At 43.4% G+C, this 19,415-nt stretch overlaps 1 long non-coding RNA gene across 1 annotated transcript in view; it reads right to left on the bottom strand.

The window, feature by feature from the left end:
- The window catches only part of LOC140911185 (uncharacterized), a 466,388-nt gene that overhangs the window by 298,305 nt on the left and 148,668 nt on the right, over window positions 1-19,415 (bottom strand). Inside the window, exon 3 of the long non-coding RNA XR_012158854.1 lies at window positions 8,197-8,308. This is a non-coding gene — a long non-coding RNA (uncharacterized lncRNA). The remainder of the gene's footprint in view (window positions 1-8,196; window positions 8,309-19,415) is intronic.

Below are 19,415 nucleotides of genomic sequence, written 5' to 3'. Positions count from 1 at the left end.
GAAAATTGCAGCTTCTAATTGGTCGCGGCAGGAAAATGCAAAGGCTGCTCCTTGGGGGGAATCCGCAAAAAACGGGAAAGAAATAACCCCAGGGGCAGCAATAGCATTGCAGGAAGAGGTAGACTGGCCAGGGACGGGGTGGGGGCGGGGTCAGAGGTGAGGCTCTGGGCTTCGGGAGGCAAGCAGCTGAGAGGTGGTGCCTCCCGAACAGATTTGAAGGTTAAGGGGGTGGGGAGGGGGCTCCCAGGGATGCTAGGCGCAGGCTCTGTGGTGGATTTGGCAGCCATGGCATCAGGTGGTGGACCACCTTCTGTAGGGTGCCCGTCCGGGAAGGCGGTTAGGGGGAGGGAGCATGGGGAAAGGGGGACTGGGGTAAGGTTGCCCAGATCGAGGCCAACCGGCAGTAGGTCATTCTCTCCCTGGGTGACCGGGGTCAAACCTAGGGCCTCCATCTCCTCATACATGGAGGAGAAGTCGTCTTCTACACCCCGGGGGTCTCCCCTCTGGCGACCGCTACAATGGTCGCTTCGGGGTTCATGGGGGGTTCGGGTGATATTCGGGCACAAGGGGCTTCCTCAGGGGTCTCAGAGGGGAGGTTCTACCTTCCAGTGCTATTTTGTCTTCCCCTCCCAACACCGGTGAAGGGATCTCACTCATGGGCATAGCGGAAGGCTCAGTGTCAGTGTCTCCCTTCCTGGTCTTCTGGGGGGCCTCCACATCGGATGGGTGCAGCGGAGCTCGAGCCTTCCGCTTGCCTCGCTTTCCTTGGACTAGGGTCCAGCCCTCCATAGCATTGTCTGGGGGCTGGTTAGCAGGGGTCGTGTTGGGGGGCAGAGGCAATGGTTCCGGGGCTCAGGGGGGTAACGGTGAGGCAGCATGGGGGGGGCGGTTCTCCTTGGGGCGGGCCCTCTCCTATGCCCAGTAATATCTTTGCTGCATCCTCCGCCATAGGCTCTGCTGGATTGTTAACAGCAAGGGCGGGGCTCCCTTGTTCATCTGAGTGTTGTAGGGTATGTGTCTCTTGGCCCTTTTCCACCACCTTTTCCACCACCTCCTGGGCGGCAGCCTCCGATGCTAAGAAAAAGACGACCTTCCCATACATTTTGGAGGCCTCCACAATAGCCGTGGGTCCTACCACCCTCGCCAACGCCTGCACGTAGGTCTCCATGTGGGGTGAGGCGGGCACCAAGAGGCAACGGACGCCGTGCTTCCTGGTCATGGTGGGGAAGGGGCCCCGGCCGCTATTGATGGTGATGGAGGCGGTGGGTGGGTGAGATGACGAGGCAGCAGGCAGTGCGGGGGCTGCTACCACCCGGGCATATGCCCTGGGGGCCGGAGGAGGGACGCTCACAGAGCTGGTGGAGGCAACAGCGGGGAGAGATGCCATGGTCGATGACGAGGCCACAGCCGTGGGGGCAGCCCCTGCCATGGAGGGCCTTGTGGTTGTAGCGGGGCCCTTTCCCTTCTTCACACCCTGGCCTTTCCGGCCAACTGGGGGGGCTCTCCTAGAATCTGGGGGGTCGGTGGGCGTAGCAGCGGCAGTAGTCGCCCCGGTGCCTCCTGCTGCTGATGCCCCAGTGGGGGCGGTGGCAGGTGTTTTGGCAGCAGTGGTGGGGGGGAGGGGCAGCTGAGGTTGTTAGAGGGGCCTCACCCCTCTCATTCCCCACCATCGTGAGCAGGAAGAGGCGGGGAGACACCGGGGGGGGGAAGCAGTTTAACCGCTTCTCCCTGTTGGGCTGCAGGTGGGGAGAGGGGGGCCAAATGGGTCGGACTGGACAAGGGGAGGAAACAGGAGTTGGGGTCAGGTAGTAGGGGCAAGCTGTAGGGTGGGCAGTCCGGGGGGGGGGGCAGAATGTGGACCCACGTGCGTTTGTCCAAAGAGTCTTGTTTGGTCGGCTGTTGTGTCTGGTCCAGATGGCGGAATTCAGAGCAAGCAGCTGAATCCAGAGGCAGACGGCAGGTTGCCAGCAGGGATGGACGGCGGGGGGGCCGTGACGGTTGTAGTAGTGTTGGGGGGGGGCACTGATGGATCGGGGGGCAGCTCCGTGCCACACCCTCTGTGCCCCTACAAACACAATTAAGACACAGTCAAACTCCCCCCACACCAGAGTACAGTTCAAAAGTTACTCAGTCTGATGGCTCCCTCCATGATGATCTGAAGCTCCCTGAGCGATTTCTCTGTCAGCTGTCTTCTCTTCTGGTATTTGTGGAGCATTCCAAAAATGCCAAGTAGATAAGAAGAAAAAAAATAACTTGTCGATTAATTACAGGTCCACAAATGAACAACAAACGGCTGGGTCTGGGGGCTTCCACTCCCTTCCTCCGGGGAGCGGGTCGGCAGTCCCCCCCCTCCTCCGGGGGTTTCAGCTGAAGCAATAGCAGCGTCCAAGGGCAGGCGTGGTGGGGCTGGCAGGCAAGCTGGCAGCCGACCAGCATTCGAACGGCAGCAAAGAAAAACAGCAAAAGAAACAAAATGAAGAAAAAGCATCTGGCCCAGTGGCAGGGAGGAACTGAAGCGGAGTCAAAAAGTAAGAAAAGCCCAGGCCAGGGGGCTCTAGGAGAGCATAGAAAGCAAATAGAGTAGCAGCAAGCGAAGGAGGTCCCTTTTCCCTGGGTAAGGGAGCAGGGAAGGTTCCAGAACAATCAGGAACCTTCTGGAGACAATTAAGACAGACAGGCTGATTAGAACACCTGAAGCCAATCAAGAAGCTGCTAGAATCAATTACGGCAGGCTAATCAGGGCACCTGGGTTTAAAAAGGAGCTCACTTCAGTTTGTGGTGTGCATGTGAGGAGCTGGGAGTAAGAGGTACTAGGAGCTCAGAGTGAGAACACTGACTGTTGGAGGACTGAGGAGTACAAGCATTATCAGACACCAGGAGGAAGGTCCTCTGGTGAGGATAAAGAAGGTGTTGGGAGGAGGCCATGGGGAAGTAGCCCAGGGAGTTGTAGCTGTCGCACAGCTGTTCCAGGAGGCACTCTAGACAGCTGCATTCCACAGGTCCCTGGGCTGGAACCCGGAGTAGAGGGCGGGCCTGGGTTCCCCCCAAACCTCCCAACTCCTGGTCAGACACAGGAGGAGTTGACCTGGACTGTGGGTTCACGAAAACGGCCAAACTGAGGGCTGCCGTGAAGCTCCAAGGTGAGCAAATCCGCCAATAAGCGCAAGACCCACCAAGGTAGAGGAGGAACTTTGTCACACCTCTTAGAGGTAAACTCACCAGAATGCACAAGCAGATAATACCTACCATTATAGGGATAGAAATCCAGATTGTGTGTATTTATGGTATATTCCAAACCAGTGTTACAAAGAGATCTCAGGTGTGCATCCTATATGCATACTTGACAACTGGTGCGTCTACCTTCACAGAGGATTCAAAGTACAATGAATCCAGTCTAAACTCTGAAAATGTGCAGTGCTTCATGACTGTGAGCATTAATGTCCCACTACTGAATTTGAGACACCAATCTTGCAGCCAAAATACTGCCCTAAGAATCTTCTCCTGCTGACCCACAGGTGTTTTTTTTTTTACTACACATTTCTCACACTTGGGTAGGTGATATCACCTCATTTTAGTGACTTTCTTCATTTTTTCTAAACATGATGGGTTAATGGATTTGTTTGTTTTACAGAACTGAATTCAGCTGTGACCTAAACCCAGGACTCAACCTGTGGTCAAAACTCTGGTTTCGGTTTGTTGCCAATGAACTGTCATTGGCAACATCTCACATTGGCTTAACTTTCATTCAGACTTCACAGTGCATTATGCTGTTATATTTTCTTAGTTTGCGTAGATTTTATGATTTTTTAAAATGATTTTTTCTAATGGCTATACTTCTATATGCCAGGGCCCCAAATGTGAAAACAGTATGAATGTCAGGAATTAAAAGACACTGCATCTGAATGCTGAAGACTGCAAAATCTGGCTTCTGAATACAAACTAGGCACCTGTAAGGGGGGCTGGTAGCACCATCTATTATTAGGTTTGCCAAACACTTCTCATTGTAAGATCCTGTTTTTTGTTACTTATAACTTTTCCAAATTGTAAGTACTTGAGCTTCAATCTTCCATGCTAGGTGTCTGCCTCAGATGGATCTTTTTCCCCCAGCCATTTCCAAGAACAAGGCTAGGGAAAAATACTTTTGTTTTGTTAAATTCTGGCAACTTTTCCTTTGAGAAGATCTAGCACATCCATAATTTGGAGCAGGGAGCTGAAATTACGGTGGAGTGCATAGGCGCCAACTTCTTCTGGCGCCAGTGGGTGCTCAACCCCCAACCCCCGGCCGACTCCACCCTTACCCCACCCCCATTCCAACTCCTTCCCCAAAGTCTCCACCCCCTCCCTGCCCCTATTGACTCCTTCCCCAAATACCTACCCTGGCCATGCCTCTTCCCCGCCTCCTCCCTTGAGTGCGCCACATTCCTGCTCCTCCCCCCTCCCTCCCAGTGCTTGCTACAGCTGTTTGGCAGCAGCAAGCACTGGGAGGGAGGGAGGAGTGGAGACATGGTGCATTGGGAGGAGGCGGAGGAGGTGGTGAGGTGGGGGGGCGGGGAGCTTGGCTGCTGGTGGGTGCTCTGCAATTTTTCCCCATGGGTGCTCCAGCCCCGGAGCACCCACAGAGTCGGCGCCTATGGTGGAGTGGCCTTTATGTCAAGGATGTGCCTTTTGCCATTCCCATGAAAATCTGCCCCAAACTGGCAAAACCTCTGAGTTACAAACACTGGCGTTACAAACTGACTGGTCAATCACACACCACATTTGGAACTGGAAGTACACAATCAGGGAGTAGAAACAGACAAACAGTAAATACTGTACAATACACTACTGTGTTAAACTGCTAAACAATAAAGGGGAAGTTTAAAAAAAGACTTGCCAAGGTAAGGAAACTGTTTCTGTGCTTGTTTCGTTTAAATTAAGATGGTTAAAAGCAGCCTTTTTCTTCTGCATAGTAAAGTTTCAAAGCTGTATTAAGTCAATGTTCAGCTGTAAACTTGTGAAAGAACCACCATAATGTTTTGTTCAGAGTTACAAACAACCTCCTTTCCCGAGGTGTTTGTAACTCTGAACGCTGGTCTACACTACGGGGTTAGGTCAAATTTAGCCACGTTAGGTCGATTTAAAAATGACTGCGTCCACACAACCAACCCTGTTCCGTCAACCTAAAGGGCTCTTAAAATCGACTTCTGTACTCCACCCCGGCGAGGGGAGTAGCGCTAAAATTGACCTTGCCCAAATGAGAGGTGTGATCTTTTGAAAACCAGGTACTCTCTTCCTAAAGTTACTGGAGTGGAGCATGGACATCATTACTCTGACCAGTCAACAACCTCTTGCCCTTCTCAATCTTTCCCTATATGTGAATGGATGTCAGGTTCTACAGCCCATGCCACGTTGCCAGAGTTGTAGAGCTATCTCTATCCCAATACAGTAAGATCAGAGGAAGCACCTTAGAGTATGTCTACACTGCAAAGAAAAACCCATAGCACCAAGTCGTAGAGCCCAGGCTGTGGGGCTGAAAGCAGCAGTGTAGATGTTCCCACCCAGGCTGGAACCAGGGGTCTAAGATTCAGCAAGGGGGACGGTCTTGGAGCCTGAGCTCCAGCCCAAGCGGGAACATCTACGCTGCTAGTTTTAGCCCTGCAGCCCGAGTATCACAAGCCTGAGTCAATTGACCCAGGCTCTGAGACTAGGTGCTGTGGGCTTTTCTTTGTGGTGTAGACATATCCTGAGTTTGAGCCTCACTCGTATAAGAGGGAGGAGGTAACTGGCAGGAATTTCTCAGTGAGGCTCTTCAGCTTTGGAACTTGCTTCGCAACCCAATTTAAAGTAGTCCTAGTTTACTGATCTTAAGGACCCTTTCCTGCAAGACCCTTTCTTGAGGTGTGAGGAATTGGAAGAGCTCTGGTGGAATATCATAAAGTCAAGAAATGTGTTTTCAAGATGCTGGATTATGAGATTTCTTAATTATTAGATGAAGTGACTTTCATATATTCTATATGTTCAACCATGTTTTTTTAAATGTGTCAAGAAATATCTAGCACAAATTTCTTTTCAGTGGAAAGAGTATCCAAATCTAAATACACAGAGATGCAGACCTATGTCTGCAGACTTATTAAACCACAGTATCTTTAAAATAAAAATATATAAAGATTTTGACTGGCTGATTAGACTCAAGGTTATGTATTGTTGTTACTGGAGTAACAAAGGCAAACCCTAGGAAAGTGGTAAATTTTGGAGACTAACCCAGATTGTGTTTGCTACGTTGGGAATGGGGTGGGGCTCTGCCTGTTCACACACTGTTTTTCCAAACTCAGACTACACTTTTTAAAACTCAACATATTACACAAATTGATAACCACTCAAACAAATCTATATAGTTTACATTAGAACAGACAACCAGTTGACAACAATTTTATCCATCTGCGCCCCTGATTTTCAACCCCAAGTAATGGTGGTCACGCTGCCTGGAGAGGTTCATGACTGAGGGACAGGGAATGGATCACTTGATGATTACCTGTTCTGTTCATTCTCTCTGGGATTGGCCACTATTGGAAGACAGGATACTGTGGATAAATTGGAAAGAGTCCAGCGAAGGGCAACAAAAATGATTAGGGGTCTGGAACACATGACTTATGAGGAGAGGCTGAGGGAACTGGGATTGTTTAGTCTGCGGAAGAGAAGAACGAGGGGGGATTTGATAGCTGCTTTCAACTACCTGAGAGGTGGTTCCAGAGAGGATGGTTCTAGACTATTCTCAGTGGTGGAAGAGGACAGGACAAGGAGTAATGGTCTCAAGTCTTCCCTGAGGCTGGCAGTCAAAAAGCAGGGGAGACACCCCAAACTCATGGTATGTTCTATAATTAGATTTCACCAACCCACTAACAAGTGTGAACTCCTAAATCACTGTAACAGTCTTACCCTGGAGTCACAGACCGTCCCTTGGGCACTCCAGACTATCTTGCCACTACACAAGCTAGGCTAGTGACTTACTCCAGAAAGATCACAAAATATTCTGGTTGCTTCCAGTCCCAAGAGACCAATCACTTCACTGTACCTTAGATCTCACTCCAAAGACCATGCCCATAGCCAATCCCATAGTAAACTAATTAAGGATTTATTAATTAGGAAAAGAAATGAGAGAGTAATTTACAGGCTAAAGCAGGCAGCATCTAAGCACAAATGAGTCACAATCTATGGTTATAAAAGGTGACAAAGATATAGTAATCTGTCCACGGAATGTCTTTTAGGGCTAACCCAGGTTAACCCTGGGGATCTCTGCTTTTTGTTTCTAAGCTCCAGCCCTGTGAGAGATCTAACAGCAAAGAAAAATTAAGTTTCTCCTTGTCAGGGATTTTTATCTCCTCCACTCCAGAGTCCAAACTGATAGGATGAATAGGATAGGGTGAATTCTGATAGGTCTCTCCTTCCCACAGGGAATTAGGAATGCAATCAACAAATTCTTTGTACTTTGATGATACACAATACATCATTTGCCTTCAATGGGCATCTTGTGAGCCAGACAAGCGCTTTACCTTAATCAGTGCTTTCTTTCCTGTTTGGCAAGTTCACAATTACAGAGGTTTACAATGTAAACACTCAATGTAACTTTACACTGTGAGCTATAGAGGTTATAAGTAAGATAAATATGTGCAGCATCCTAGCAGCATTTTATAAAGTCTGAACACTAAACACATCCTTATCAACTTAACATCTACTATCTATTTTGATAATGCTAACACACAGGTAAGCAAGACTGGTTTCCAACTACACATTTGTAAGTCTTCAATGAGGCCTGGAGCCATGGCACCTGGTCTCCTAGCATCACAATGGTATCCCCATGTCAGAAAATATCCTGCCACTTCTTTTTTATCCCATTAAATTCTTTAACACCAGTCTGAGATCATTTTGGCATCTGTCTATATTCCAGGTTTAGCAGAAAACCAGACTAACTGTGAATTATGAAATCCTAACGGATTGGCTTGCCTAGCTCTGACTCTATCTCTTCAGACAGCGGGGGCAGAGGGGGTTCAATCTCCTCTTGTCTGTTATATTAAAGACCAAATTTTAATTATGTTTACTTTTCCAGTGTGACAGCAGTGGAGAGGTGGAGAATTGTATGTAATGACACCAGCCTTATATTTGCAAATTCCAGAAAAAGCAAAAGACAGTATTTTATTATTTAGTAGACTTGGCAAGTACCTGAGTAAATATCTGGAATGTGTTCACACATGCATGCTCCAAATTTTCAGCAACCAGTTCCGGTCTTCAAGTATGGAAGTTGCATTTTAGTTTCAGGAAAACTGGGACCACCCTATTAAAAGGAAAAATGTAAGCCGTGTTGGATTTGTTCAATTAAATGCATCCTAGAGAATATTCAGAGATTACTGTATATACTTGCTTTATAGAGCACACACATACTGCAAAATGTTATCTAAATCAAAACTCTGGAAGAACTCTAAAATAAACATGAAAATAAAATAAAATAAGTCAGTTTCTGCAAATAAATCTGTGACATTTGATCAATACAGTACTGTCTTATATTGTGTTTCAAACAAATTCAAAAATAACAAAGCAAGAACTTTGATTCATTTGTTCTGCCAACATGGGTTATATTCAACTGAAGCAGGATAAGTTTCATAGAGCACTTTTTGGCCAGTGATCTCAAAAAATTGATTAACTATGATGCACAACAGCCCTGTTAGGTACTGTAAATAGTAATCTACTAAATTTTGCTAATGGGTAAAGTAAGGCAGAAAGTGGTTTAGTAATCTACCTTGCGGTAATACAGCATGTTACTTCCATAAGTAAAACCAGGTGTCCTGGCTTTCAGTCCTACATGTTATATCCTGTATTCCCAGATCTGAAGATCTGTTGTTTTTGCCTTGCCTTAAGAGATATGGGTTGGTACTAATAAGCTGTGGGGAAAATTAGAAAAGAGGCAGATTCACTGTGAACACACAGCTTTAGGGAAAGAATTACTGACGGGGATGATTCTTTTGAAATTGGTCTTGATAGAATTTTAGGCAACGTGTTTGGTAGCTCTGAGGTGTTGTTTTGCAGTGTTCACACTTCATTTTTTCCCCTAAAGAAGTAGCTTTGTTCATCAGGCACTACAACAAAAATAGTTCACTCTGTGGGAAGAATTTCTTTGGATAGAGATACTATTTGTTGAGCCCTTGAAGACTATGAAGTTGTATAACCTTTAGCGAAAGTGAAAATAATCATTTTCCCCAGAGATCAGATTAGTTTGAAGAGATTTCTGAAGGACATATTTTAGTAAAGTCACAAAAGGCATGTTGGAGGAGAACTTAAAGAGCTTTGGATCTTTCTAGTCTCCGCTCAATAGAACTACAAAGAGCATCTTCCAGCGAATCCATTAAAGGACCCATTATTATGATTATACACTTTTATAAAGGCACCTCTCACTGTGTTCCTAGTGTAATTAAAATCTGTTTCTAGCTACTGAACATGGCTAGAAACTATTTTTATGTTGATGAGAACACTATAATTAGCAGTTGCAGATTTGTTCAAAGAAGAAGGAATGAAGGTATAAGACAAGTAAACACAAGTTTTTGAAAACTTAATGTTTCTCCTCGCCTTTCTTAATGTCAGAAGAAACTTCTTTATTTAGAAATGCAGAACCATTTAGTGAGAGCTTGTGGAGGGATGGCAGAATTTGTCCTAAGTATGTAACTGGGGACCAAGGCATAAAAAAATACCATGCACAAAACTCTTAAGAAATATTTTCAAACACATAGGGCCTTTAATTGCACTTCTGGAAATAACTGTAACATCTATATGTGTACTTTGCCAAGCTTAGCCTCCCCAGTACCTTAAACCATGCAAATCAGTCAACTACATTAAGGAGTGAAAATCGAGCCCTAAATGAAAATACTCTTGAGTACTGAAACAGATGGTCACACACAATAAAACCATGTCTCTAATCTTTACCCTCATATATGCGTGTCCTGTAGATTTTGTATGCCTAAGTGTACCAACTAAAAATGCAGTTCTTCCCATTTATATTCATACAACTCAGGCCTAGAATAAAATGCTTATCAGGAGAAAAGTTTTAGCAACCCAGATTACCAATAGACTTTTATTCTCATAACAGTTATGATAAAGTCTGTTGACACAAATATTAGACAATTGGGGGAGGAAATAGTCATTAATGTGGGGCATCGGAGCTGGAGACAGACACAAATACACACGCTCCTCAGGTACAAAAAACTTTCATCAAAGTGCCCACCCACCCCAAAACTCAAATTCTTTTTACAGTGTTTATCCACATTGATTCCACTCTTGGTGTGCACGTGTTCCAGGCATGTCAGATAAGATTCTTTTGTCCAAAAGCAACTGGTGTGTCTTCACCCTAGATATCCTCATGCCACCTACCCCCTCTCAGATATTAAGGGCAGAGGAAGCCCAATCATCCCTCCGTCCTTCTAACCACCTGTGTAGGGTTGCAAATTCTGACTGAAGCTATTCCGAGAGATATCCCCCCCCCCAACATGACATAATGTCATTTTCTTAAAATATTCTATTAAAATTTCCTGTATTCCTTTCAACAGTCACCGGGAGATGGATGCCAATTCCAGGAAACTCCAGGCCAATCCTGGAGAGCTGGCACCCCTACACCTATGGCTGTGAGATGGAACCCTAGCAGAATCCACTTATTCTGAACACTGTGTGATTCGTTGTTAGGATAGTATAGTTCATTAGTTAATTAGTATAGTTCATTACAAGAAGGGTTTCTTCAGGTATGTTGGCAACAAGAAGAAAGCCAAGGAATGTGTGGGCCCCTTACTGAATGAGGGAGGCAACCTAGTGACAGAGGATGTGGAAAAAGCTAATGTACTCAATGCTTTTTTTGCCTCTGTTTTCACTAACAAGGTCAGCTCCCAGAGTGCTGCGCTGGGCATCACAAAATGCGGAAGAGATGGCCAGCCCTCTGTGGAGATAGAGGCGGTTAGGGACTATTTAGAAAAGCTGGACGTGCACAAGTCCATGGGGCCGGACGAGTTGCATCCGAGAGTGCTGAAGGAATTGGCGGCTGTGATTGCAGAGCCACTGGCCATTATCTTTGAAAACTCGTGGCGAACCGGGGAAGTCCCGGATGACTGGAAAAAGGCTAATGTAGTGCCAATCTTTAAAAAAGGGAAGAAGGAAGATCCTGGGAACTACAGGCCAGTCAGCCTCACCTCAGTCCCTGGAAAAATCATGGAGCAGGTCCTCAAAGAATCAATCCTGAAGCACTTGCATGAGAGGAAAGTGATCAGGAACAGCCAGCATGGATTCACCAAGGGAAGGTCATGCCTGACTAATCTAATCGCCTTTTATGATGAGATTACTGGTTCTGTGGATGAAGGGAAAGCAGTGGATGTATTGTTTCTTGACTTTAGCAAAGCTTTTGACACGGTCTCCCATAGTATTCTTGTCAGCAAGTTAAGGAAGTATGGGCTGGATGAATGCACTATAAGGTGGGTAGAAAGCTGGCTAAATTGTCGGGCTCAATGGGTAGTGATCAATGGCTCCATGTCTAGTTGGCAGCCGGTATCAAGTGGAGTGCCCCAAGGGTCGGTCCTGGGGCCGGTTTTATTCAATATCTTCATAAATGATCTGGAGGATGGTGTGGATTGCACTCTCAGCAAATTTGCGGATGATACTAAACTGGGAGGAGTGGTAGATACGCTGGAGGGGAGGGATAGGATACAGAAGGACCTAGACCAATTGGAAGATTGGGCCAAAAGGAATCTGATGAGGTTCAATAAGGATAAGTGCAGGGTCCTGCACTTAGGACGGAAGAACCCAATGCACAGCTACAGACTAGGGACCGAATGGCTAGGCAGCAGTTCTGCAGAAAAGGACCTAGGGGTGACAGTGGACGAGAAGCTGGATATGAGTCAGCAGTGTGCCCTTGTTGCCAAGAAGGCCAATGGCATTTTGGGATGTATAAGTAGGGGCATAGCGAGCAGATCGAGGGACGTGATCGTTCCCCTCTATTCGACATTGGTGAGGCCTCATCTGGAGTACTGTGTCCAGTTTTGGGCCCCACACTTCAAGAAGGATGTGGATAAATTGGAGAGAGTCCAGCGAAGGGCAACAAAAATGATTAGGGGACTGGAACACATGAGTTATGAGGAGAGGCTGAGGGAGCTGGGATTGTTTAGCCTGCAGAAGAGAAGAATGAGGGGGGATTTGATAGCTGCTTTCAACTACCTGAAAGGGGGTTCCAAAGAGGATGGCTCTAGACTGTTCTCAATGGTAGCAGATGACAGAACGAGGAGTAATGGTCTCAAGTTGCAGTGGGGGAGGTTTAGGTTGGATATTAGGAAAAACTTTTTCACTAAGAGGGTGGTGAAACACTGGAATGCGTTACCTAGGGAGGTGGTAGAATCTCCTTCCTTAGAGGTTTTTAAGGTCAGGCTTGACAAAGCCCTGGCTGGGATGATTTAACTGGGAATTGGTCCTGCTTTGAGCAGGGGGTTGGACTAGATGACCTTCTGGGGTCCCTTCCAACCCTGATATTCTATGATTCTATGATTCTATGATTAATAGTTGGCTATGCCTATTAGACACACACACATCTTTCCCAACAGACAAGTGCTTGATAGTCATCAAGAGTGGGATCCATGTAGACAATCATTCAAAGAAGAAAAAAAAAAGTACTTACAGTGGTTCTACAGTACTTACAGTGGTACAGTAGCAGTGGTTCTCTGAGATGTGTTCACCACATGGATTCCACAATCCACTCTCAGTCCCTGCTACTAAGGAGTCCTACTTCCCTGGGATTATGCACTGATGAAACTATGAAGGGACAGTTGGGCCTGCTCGGCCCTTTATAGTTCAAAAAGGAACTAGATAAGTTCACAGAGGATAGGTCCATCAGTGGCTATTAGCCAGGATGGGTAGGGATGGTATCCCTAGCCTCTGTTTGCCAAAAGCTGGGAATGAGGAACTGGGAATGGATCACTTGATGATTACCTGTTCTGTTCATTCTCTCTGGGATTGGCCACTATTGGAAGACAGGATACTGTGGATAAATTGGAAAGAGTCCAGCGAAGGGCAACAAAAATGATTAGGGGTCTGGAACACATGACTTATGAGGAGAGGCTGAGGGAACTGGGATTGTTTAGTCTGCGGAAGAGAAGAACGAGGGGGGATTTGATAGCTGCTTTCAACTACCTGAGAGGTGGTTCCAGAGAGGATGGTTCTAGACTATTCTCAGTGGTGGAAGAGGACAGGACAAGGAGTAATGGTCTCAAGTTGCAGTGGGGGAGGTTTAGGTTGGATATTAGGAAAAACTTTTTCACTAGGAGGGTGGTGAAACACTGGAATGCGTTGCCTAGGGAGGTGGTGGAATCTCCTTCCTTAGAAGTTTTTAAGGTCAGGCTTGACAAAGCCCTGGCTGGGATGATTTAATTGGGGATGGGTCCTGCTTTTGAGCAGGAGGTTGGACTAGATGACCTACTGAGGTCCCTTCCAACCCTGATATTCTATGATTCTATGAGCTAGACGGACGTTTGGTCTGACCCAGTATGGCCGTTCTTATGTTATGTTCTTATAGCCTGAGGTGGGGCTAGGGCACAGGTAGCTAGGCCACAGATGCAGCCCCAACAGACACTGCTGGCCAACAGACTCTGATCTGTTGCACATGCACCCTGTGCATCCTAAGAGCGGAATCCATAGGGGCAACACATCTCAAAGGATCACACTTAGGTAAGTAACTGTAAGGTAAGTAACTGTTCTTTCTATGCCTTCCATGTCATCTCTGATAAACAGGGGTGCCCTTTGCAATGGGACAAGGGGGGCAGATTCCCCCCACAAAAAACCTTGGTTTTGCCTCCCACCACCAGACTTTTCATAAATATATAGGCTCCCTCTCAGATGCTGAACATTAGGAAAGCAATAATTCCCTAGCTTTTCTCTAGGGCTGTCGATTAATCACAATTAACTCACACAATTAACTCAAAATATTACTTGTGATTAAAAAAATTAATCGCAATGAATCGCAGTTTTAATCACACTGTTAAACAATAGAATACCATTTGAAATTTATTAAATATTTTGGATATTTTTCTACATTTTCATATATATTGTATTCTGTTTTGCGATTGACATCAAAGTGTGTATTATTTTTTATTACTAATATTTGCACCGTAAAAATGATAAACTAAAGAAATAGTATTTTTCAGCTCACCTCATACAAGTACTGTAGTGCAATCTCTTTGTTGTGAAAGTGCAACTTACAAATGTAGATTTTTTTTGTTACATAACTGCACTCAAAAACAAAGCAATGTAAAACTTCAGAGCCTACAAGTCCACCCAGTCCTACTTGTTGTTCAGCCAATCGCTAAGACAAACACGTTTGTTTACATTTACAGGAGATAATGCTACCCTCTTCTTGTTTACAATGTCACCAGAAAGTGAGAACAGGCATTCAAATGGCACTTTTATAGCCAGCACTGGAAGGTATTTACATGCCGGATATGCTAAACATTTGTATGCCCCTTCATGCTTTGGCCACTATTCCAGAGGACATGCTTCAGAGTCGGTGCCTATGATTATAGCAGTCTCGGATGATGACCCAGCACATGTTGTTCATTTTAAGAACACTTTCACTGCAGATTTGACAAAATGCAAAGAAGGTACCAAGGTGAGATTTCTAAATATAGCTATAGCACTCAACCCAATGTTTAAGAATCTGAAGTGCCTTCCAAAATCTGAAGGACGAGGTGTGGAGCATGCTTTCAGAAGTCTTAAAAAAGCAACACTTCAATGTGGAAACTACAAAACATCTACCACCAAAAAAGAAAATCAACCTTCTGCTGGTGGCATCTGACTCAGATAATGAAAATGATCATGCAGGCAGCATTATCTCCTGCAAATGTTAACAAACTTGTTTGTCTGAGCGATTGGCTGAACAAGAAGTAGGACTGAGTGGACTTGTAGACTCTAAAATTTTACATTGTTTAATTTTTGAATGTATTTTTTTACATAATTCTACATTTTTAATTTCAAAAACTTTCATGATAAAGAGATTGAACTACATTACTTGTATTAGGTGAATTGAAAAATACAATTTCTTTTGTTTTTTTACAGTGCAAATACTTGTAATAAAAATAAATATAAAGTGAGCACTGTACACTTTGTATTCTGTGTTGTAATTTAAATCAATATATTTGAAAATGTAGAAAACATCAACAAATATTTAAATAAATGGTATTCAATTATTGTTTAACAGTGCAATTAATTGCACAATTATATCTTTTTAATTGCACAATTAATCATGATTTTTTTAAATCATTTGACAGCCCTACTTTTCTCATTCATGATGCTATTTGGGACAGAGACTGTTCTATATGCTGACACAACTTTGCCCCCAACCCAAGAATTTTTCTGAAATAATTCCCCTGGTAATGAGCAAAGCTTTATTAAAAACTGTTCAAGAGTTAGGTTGCATATATATGTTTGGATTTAGTATAATCAGATCTAGAGCTTTCTGAAGTTTTAAGTAACACTGTACATTGCAGAACATACATTTTGAAATGTAGGCATCACAGCCACGATTTCATCCCACAATTAATTTTGTTCCTGAGAATGCCTAATTCCAGTCTTCTGCTGGTGAAAGAGACAAGCTTTCAAGCTTACCCAGAACTCTTCTTCAGTTCAATAAAAGATATTGCATCGTCCCCCTTGTCTCTTTAATATCCTGGGACCAACACTGCTACGACAACACTACAAACAATAATTTCAGACTGCAGTACTTTTCTAATAAATATTACAGCTGGGTGAAGATTTTTTTTTCACCATGGAAATATGCAGATTGAAGTCCCATAACATTTTTCTTGAATTCATATTGAATTGGCCAAATTGTTTCAGTTAAAAGAAGAAAAAAAAACTTTAAAAAAATCTAAATGTTTTGTTTTGACATTTTAAAAATCAAATTGACTTTAGGTGTCAAATTTTACTTCAATTTTATTATAAAATGTTAACAAACCTTGAAAACAACATGGTTTGCTTGATTCAAATTTTGTTTTCCAATTGCTACAAATGAGGGATAGCTCAGTGGTTTGAGCATTGGCCTGCTAAACCCAGGGTAGTGAGTTCAATCCTTGAGGGGACCATTTAGGGATCTGGGCCAAAAATTGGGGATTGGCCCTGCTTTGAGGAGGAGGTTGGACTAGCTGACCTCCTGAGGCCCCTTCCAACCCTGATAGTCTATTAAATGAGCACCTTAAAAAATAGTTCCAATCACTGTCCTATTGAGCAATCTGCCTCAACTTCACATAGCATCAGCATTCACAGAATAGATCTTTCTATTTCAAAAAACTGGCGGGGCAGGGACCCCATAACAGAAACAAAGAACTCCTTGAAAAGTGCTGAAAATAAAGGAAAAGTTGAGGAAGTGAAATGAGAGTGTGTGGGGGGTGGGGGGAGTATACTGCATGGCACATTCTAATATTCAAAGCAGCACTAATTGCATTACATGTGCACTGAGCAAATGTGACATCTCCAGGGGTTTTTTTTGTTGTTGTTTTGTTTTGTTTTTTTACTGTGATGTAGCTTTTCTTAGGAGAAAACAAGACTTCACTATCCTGCAGAACAAAGTAAATTAGAAAAAACACGAAAGGGTCTTTCTCTCTGTTTTTCCACGTTTGCCATCTGACAGTGTTTTTCAAATATTTGGGAACATGAAACAGTAAATGTCAAGTGTCAGACTTTTCATATATTTATTCTGGAGCCAAATCCCAGCACTTTCAAATACCATGTGCAAATTTAGGTCCCAGATTTAAAGAATTTGACTGTTTCATTTGCTTTTTAAAATACGTAGTGCAAAGACCTGTGTGACTTTAAATGTGTCTTTTCAACACCTAACCACATACAATTTTATCAAGTAAAATTAGAATGTTACTGTGATCTTAAAAAAGACATCTAAAATATATTCTACTATACTGTAACGTTATTACTGATTTGGTTTATATTTCTCATGAACCTAATACAGACACTTGCTTCCATTTAGAAATACTACTTTTTACAAAATCAAACTGTATCCTTCTATGTGCCCAAGGGTGTTTAGCAGATGAAATAGGTGAATTATATTTCATTACAGAGCTTGTAATATTCAAAAGTTGAATCAGTTATAAATAACATTCAAGCAGAACAGTAGGGCCAGATCCTCAACTTCTGTAAATTGTTGTAGCTTAATTTAAGTCAATGGAGCTACGACAATTTACACCCACTGAGGATCTGGCCTTTAGTGCGTGATTTGCGCACAGAAAGCCAACATGTTGATATTTGTGTTATGTCTAACTTTCACCCCATTCCTATCACATTGCCAGATGTGAGACAGATTTGCACAGTATGGGCACTTTATGATACTGTCAACAAAACCTCCTAAATTAATGTGACCACAAATTGCATAAACAGATTCATATGTCTAGTGCATGCTTCAAACTGACGTCATCTGATCTGCTAATATTTGTCCAGGATCTTTAGTACAGTATGTGATGTGTATGTAGTAATGACTATATCATTGACATTTATAATTTGTTAACAATGATTCAAGCCTGTCTGGTTTAATTTTAAATATTTTTCTGAATAATTCAAGTCCCATGTTAGAATTTTTAAGAGCATTTTTTTATTTTCCTATCATTAATTTTATTATCTCAAGTCCACAATACACAGTCACTGAGTCACAGATCACCTTAGTAGCCTCAAGCATTAATTGGCTTTGTAGTCTGATGCAATGACACAATATTGTTCTCTTCAGGCCAATGTTCCCAGTGGTTTTAGTGCTATGCGTCATCTCACACGGGCTCAGTCACAAACAGCCCCCTTTTTCAATGGCAACATCTGCAAGAATTGATCTGTTACCTGGCTCAGGAACACTTGGTGTTGGCTGCTGCTGTAGTTGCGTTTCTTTAAGAAATTGGCAGAACTGAGAATCCAACTATGTCTAGACGTTAAGCTGAAAGCATTTAGAACTCTCTCATTCTACATGGCAAATTTATTCAGAACTGCTATGATTATTTAAACAGTCTGAGTACAAATGCACACATGATCATGAGAAACCATAAAGATGTATGAATTATCTTAACATATTGTATCACACAAATGGTTTCAGAATTAGAAGATATGCAAGGGCCAAATGATACAGTAAATCAGCAGAGAGAATATATAATATTATTAGTTCCTTAATATTTGAATACCATAAAAGCGTGAAATTTTAAACTGAATTTTATTTATAGTGATTGCTCAGCAAGCTACCTCTGTTAATTTCCCAGATCATTTAAACATACAAACATACCCAGGCCTGACAAAGTGAACAATGTAAAACTTCAGAGCCTACAAGTCCACTCAATCCTACTTCTTGTTCAGCCAATCACTCAGACAAACAAGTTTGTTTACATTTACGGGAGATAATGCTGCCCTCTTCTTGTTTACAATGTCACCAGAAAGTGAGAACAGGCATTTGCATGGCACTTTTATAGCCAGCATTGCAAGCTATTTACATGCCAGATATTCTAAACATTCATAGGCCCCTTCATGATTCGGGCACCATTCCAGAGGACATGCTGATGATGCTCGTTAAAAAAATAATGCGTTAATTAAATTTGTGACTGAACTCCTTGGGGTAGAATTGTATGTCCCCATGTCTATGTTACCTGCATTCTGCCACATATTTCATGTTATAGCAGTCTCGAATGATGACCCAGCACGTTGTTCATTTTAAGAACACTTTCACTGAAGATTTGACAAAACGCAAAGAAGGTACCAAGGTGAGATTTCTAAAGATAGCTACAGCACTCAACCCAAGGTTTAAGAATCGAAGTGCCTTCTAAAATCTGAGAGGGACAAGGTGCGGCGCATGCTTTCAGAAGTCTTAAAAGAGCAACACTCCGATGCAGAAACTACAGAACCCGAACCACTGAAAAAGAAAAATCAGCCTTCTGCTGGTGGGATTAGACTCGGATAATGAAAACGAACATGTGTCGGTCCACACTGTTTTGGATCATTATCAAGCAGAACCTATCATCAGCATGGATGCATGTCTTCTGGAATGGTGGTTGAAGCATGAAGGGACATATGAATCTTTAGTGCATCTGGCACGTAAATATCTTGTGACACCTGTTCTCACTTTCAGGTGACAATGTAAACAAGAAGCGGGCAGCATTATCTCCTGCAAATGTAAACAAACTTGTTTGTCTGAGCGATTGGCTGAACAAGAATTAGGACTGAGTGGACTTGTAGGCTCTAAAATTTTACATTGTTTAATTTTTGAATGCAGGGGGTTTTGGGTTTTTTTTTTACATAATTCTACATTTTTAAGTTCAACTTTCATGATAAAGAGACTGCCTACAGTACTTGTATTAGGTTATACAAGTAATATACTATTTCTTTTGTTTTTATACAGT

Source organism: Lepidochelys kempii, chromosome 5 (genome assembly GCF_965140265.1).
Source record: "Lepidochelys kempii isolate rLepKem1 chromosome 5, rLepKem1.hap2, whole genome shotgun sequence".
Taxonomy (NCBI): domain Eukaryota; kingdom Metazoa; phylum Chordata; order Testudines; family Cheloniidae; genus Lepidochelys; species Lepidochelys kempii.
This window is presented reverse-complemented; position numbering and strand designations above follow the sequence as displayed.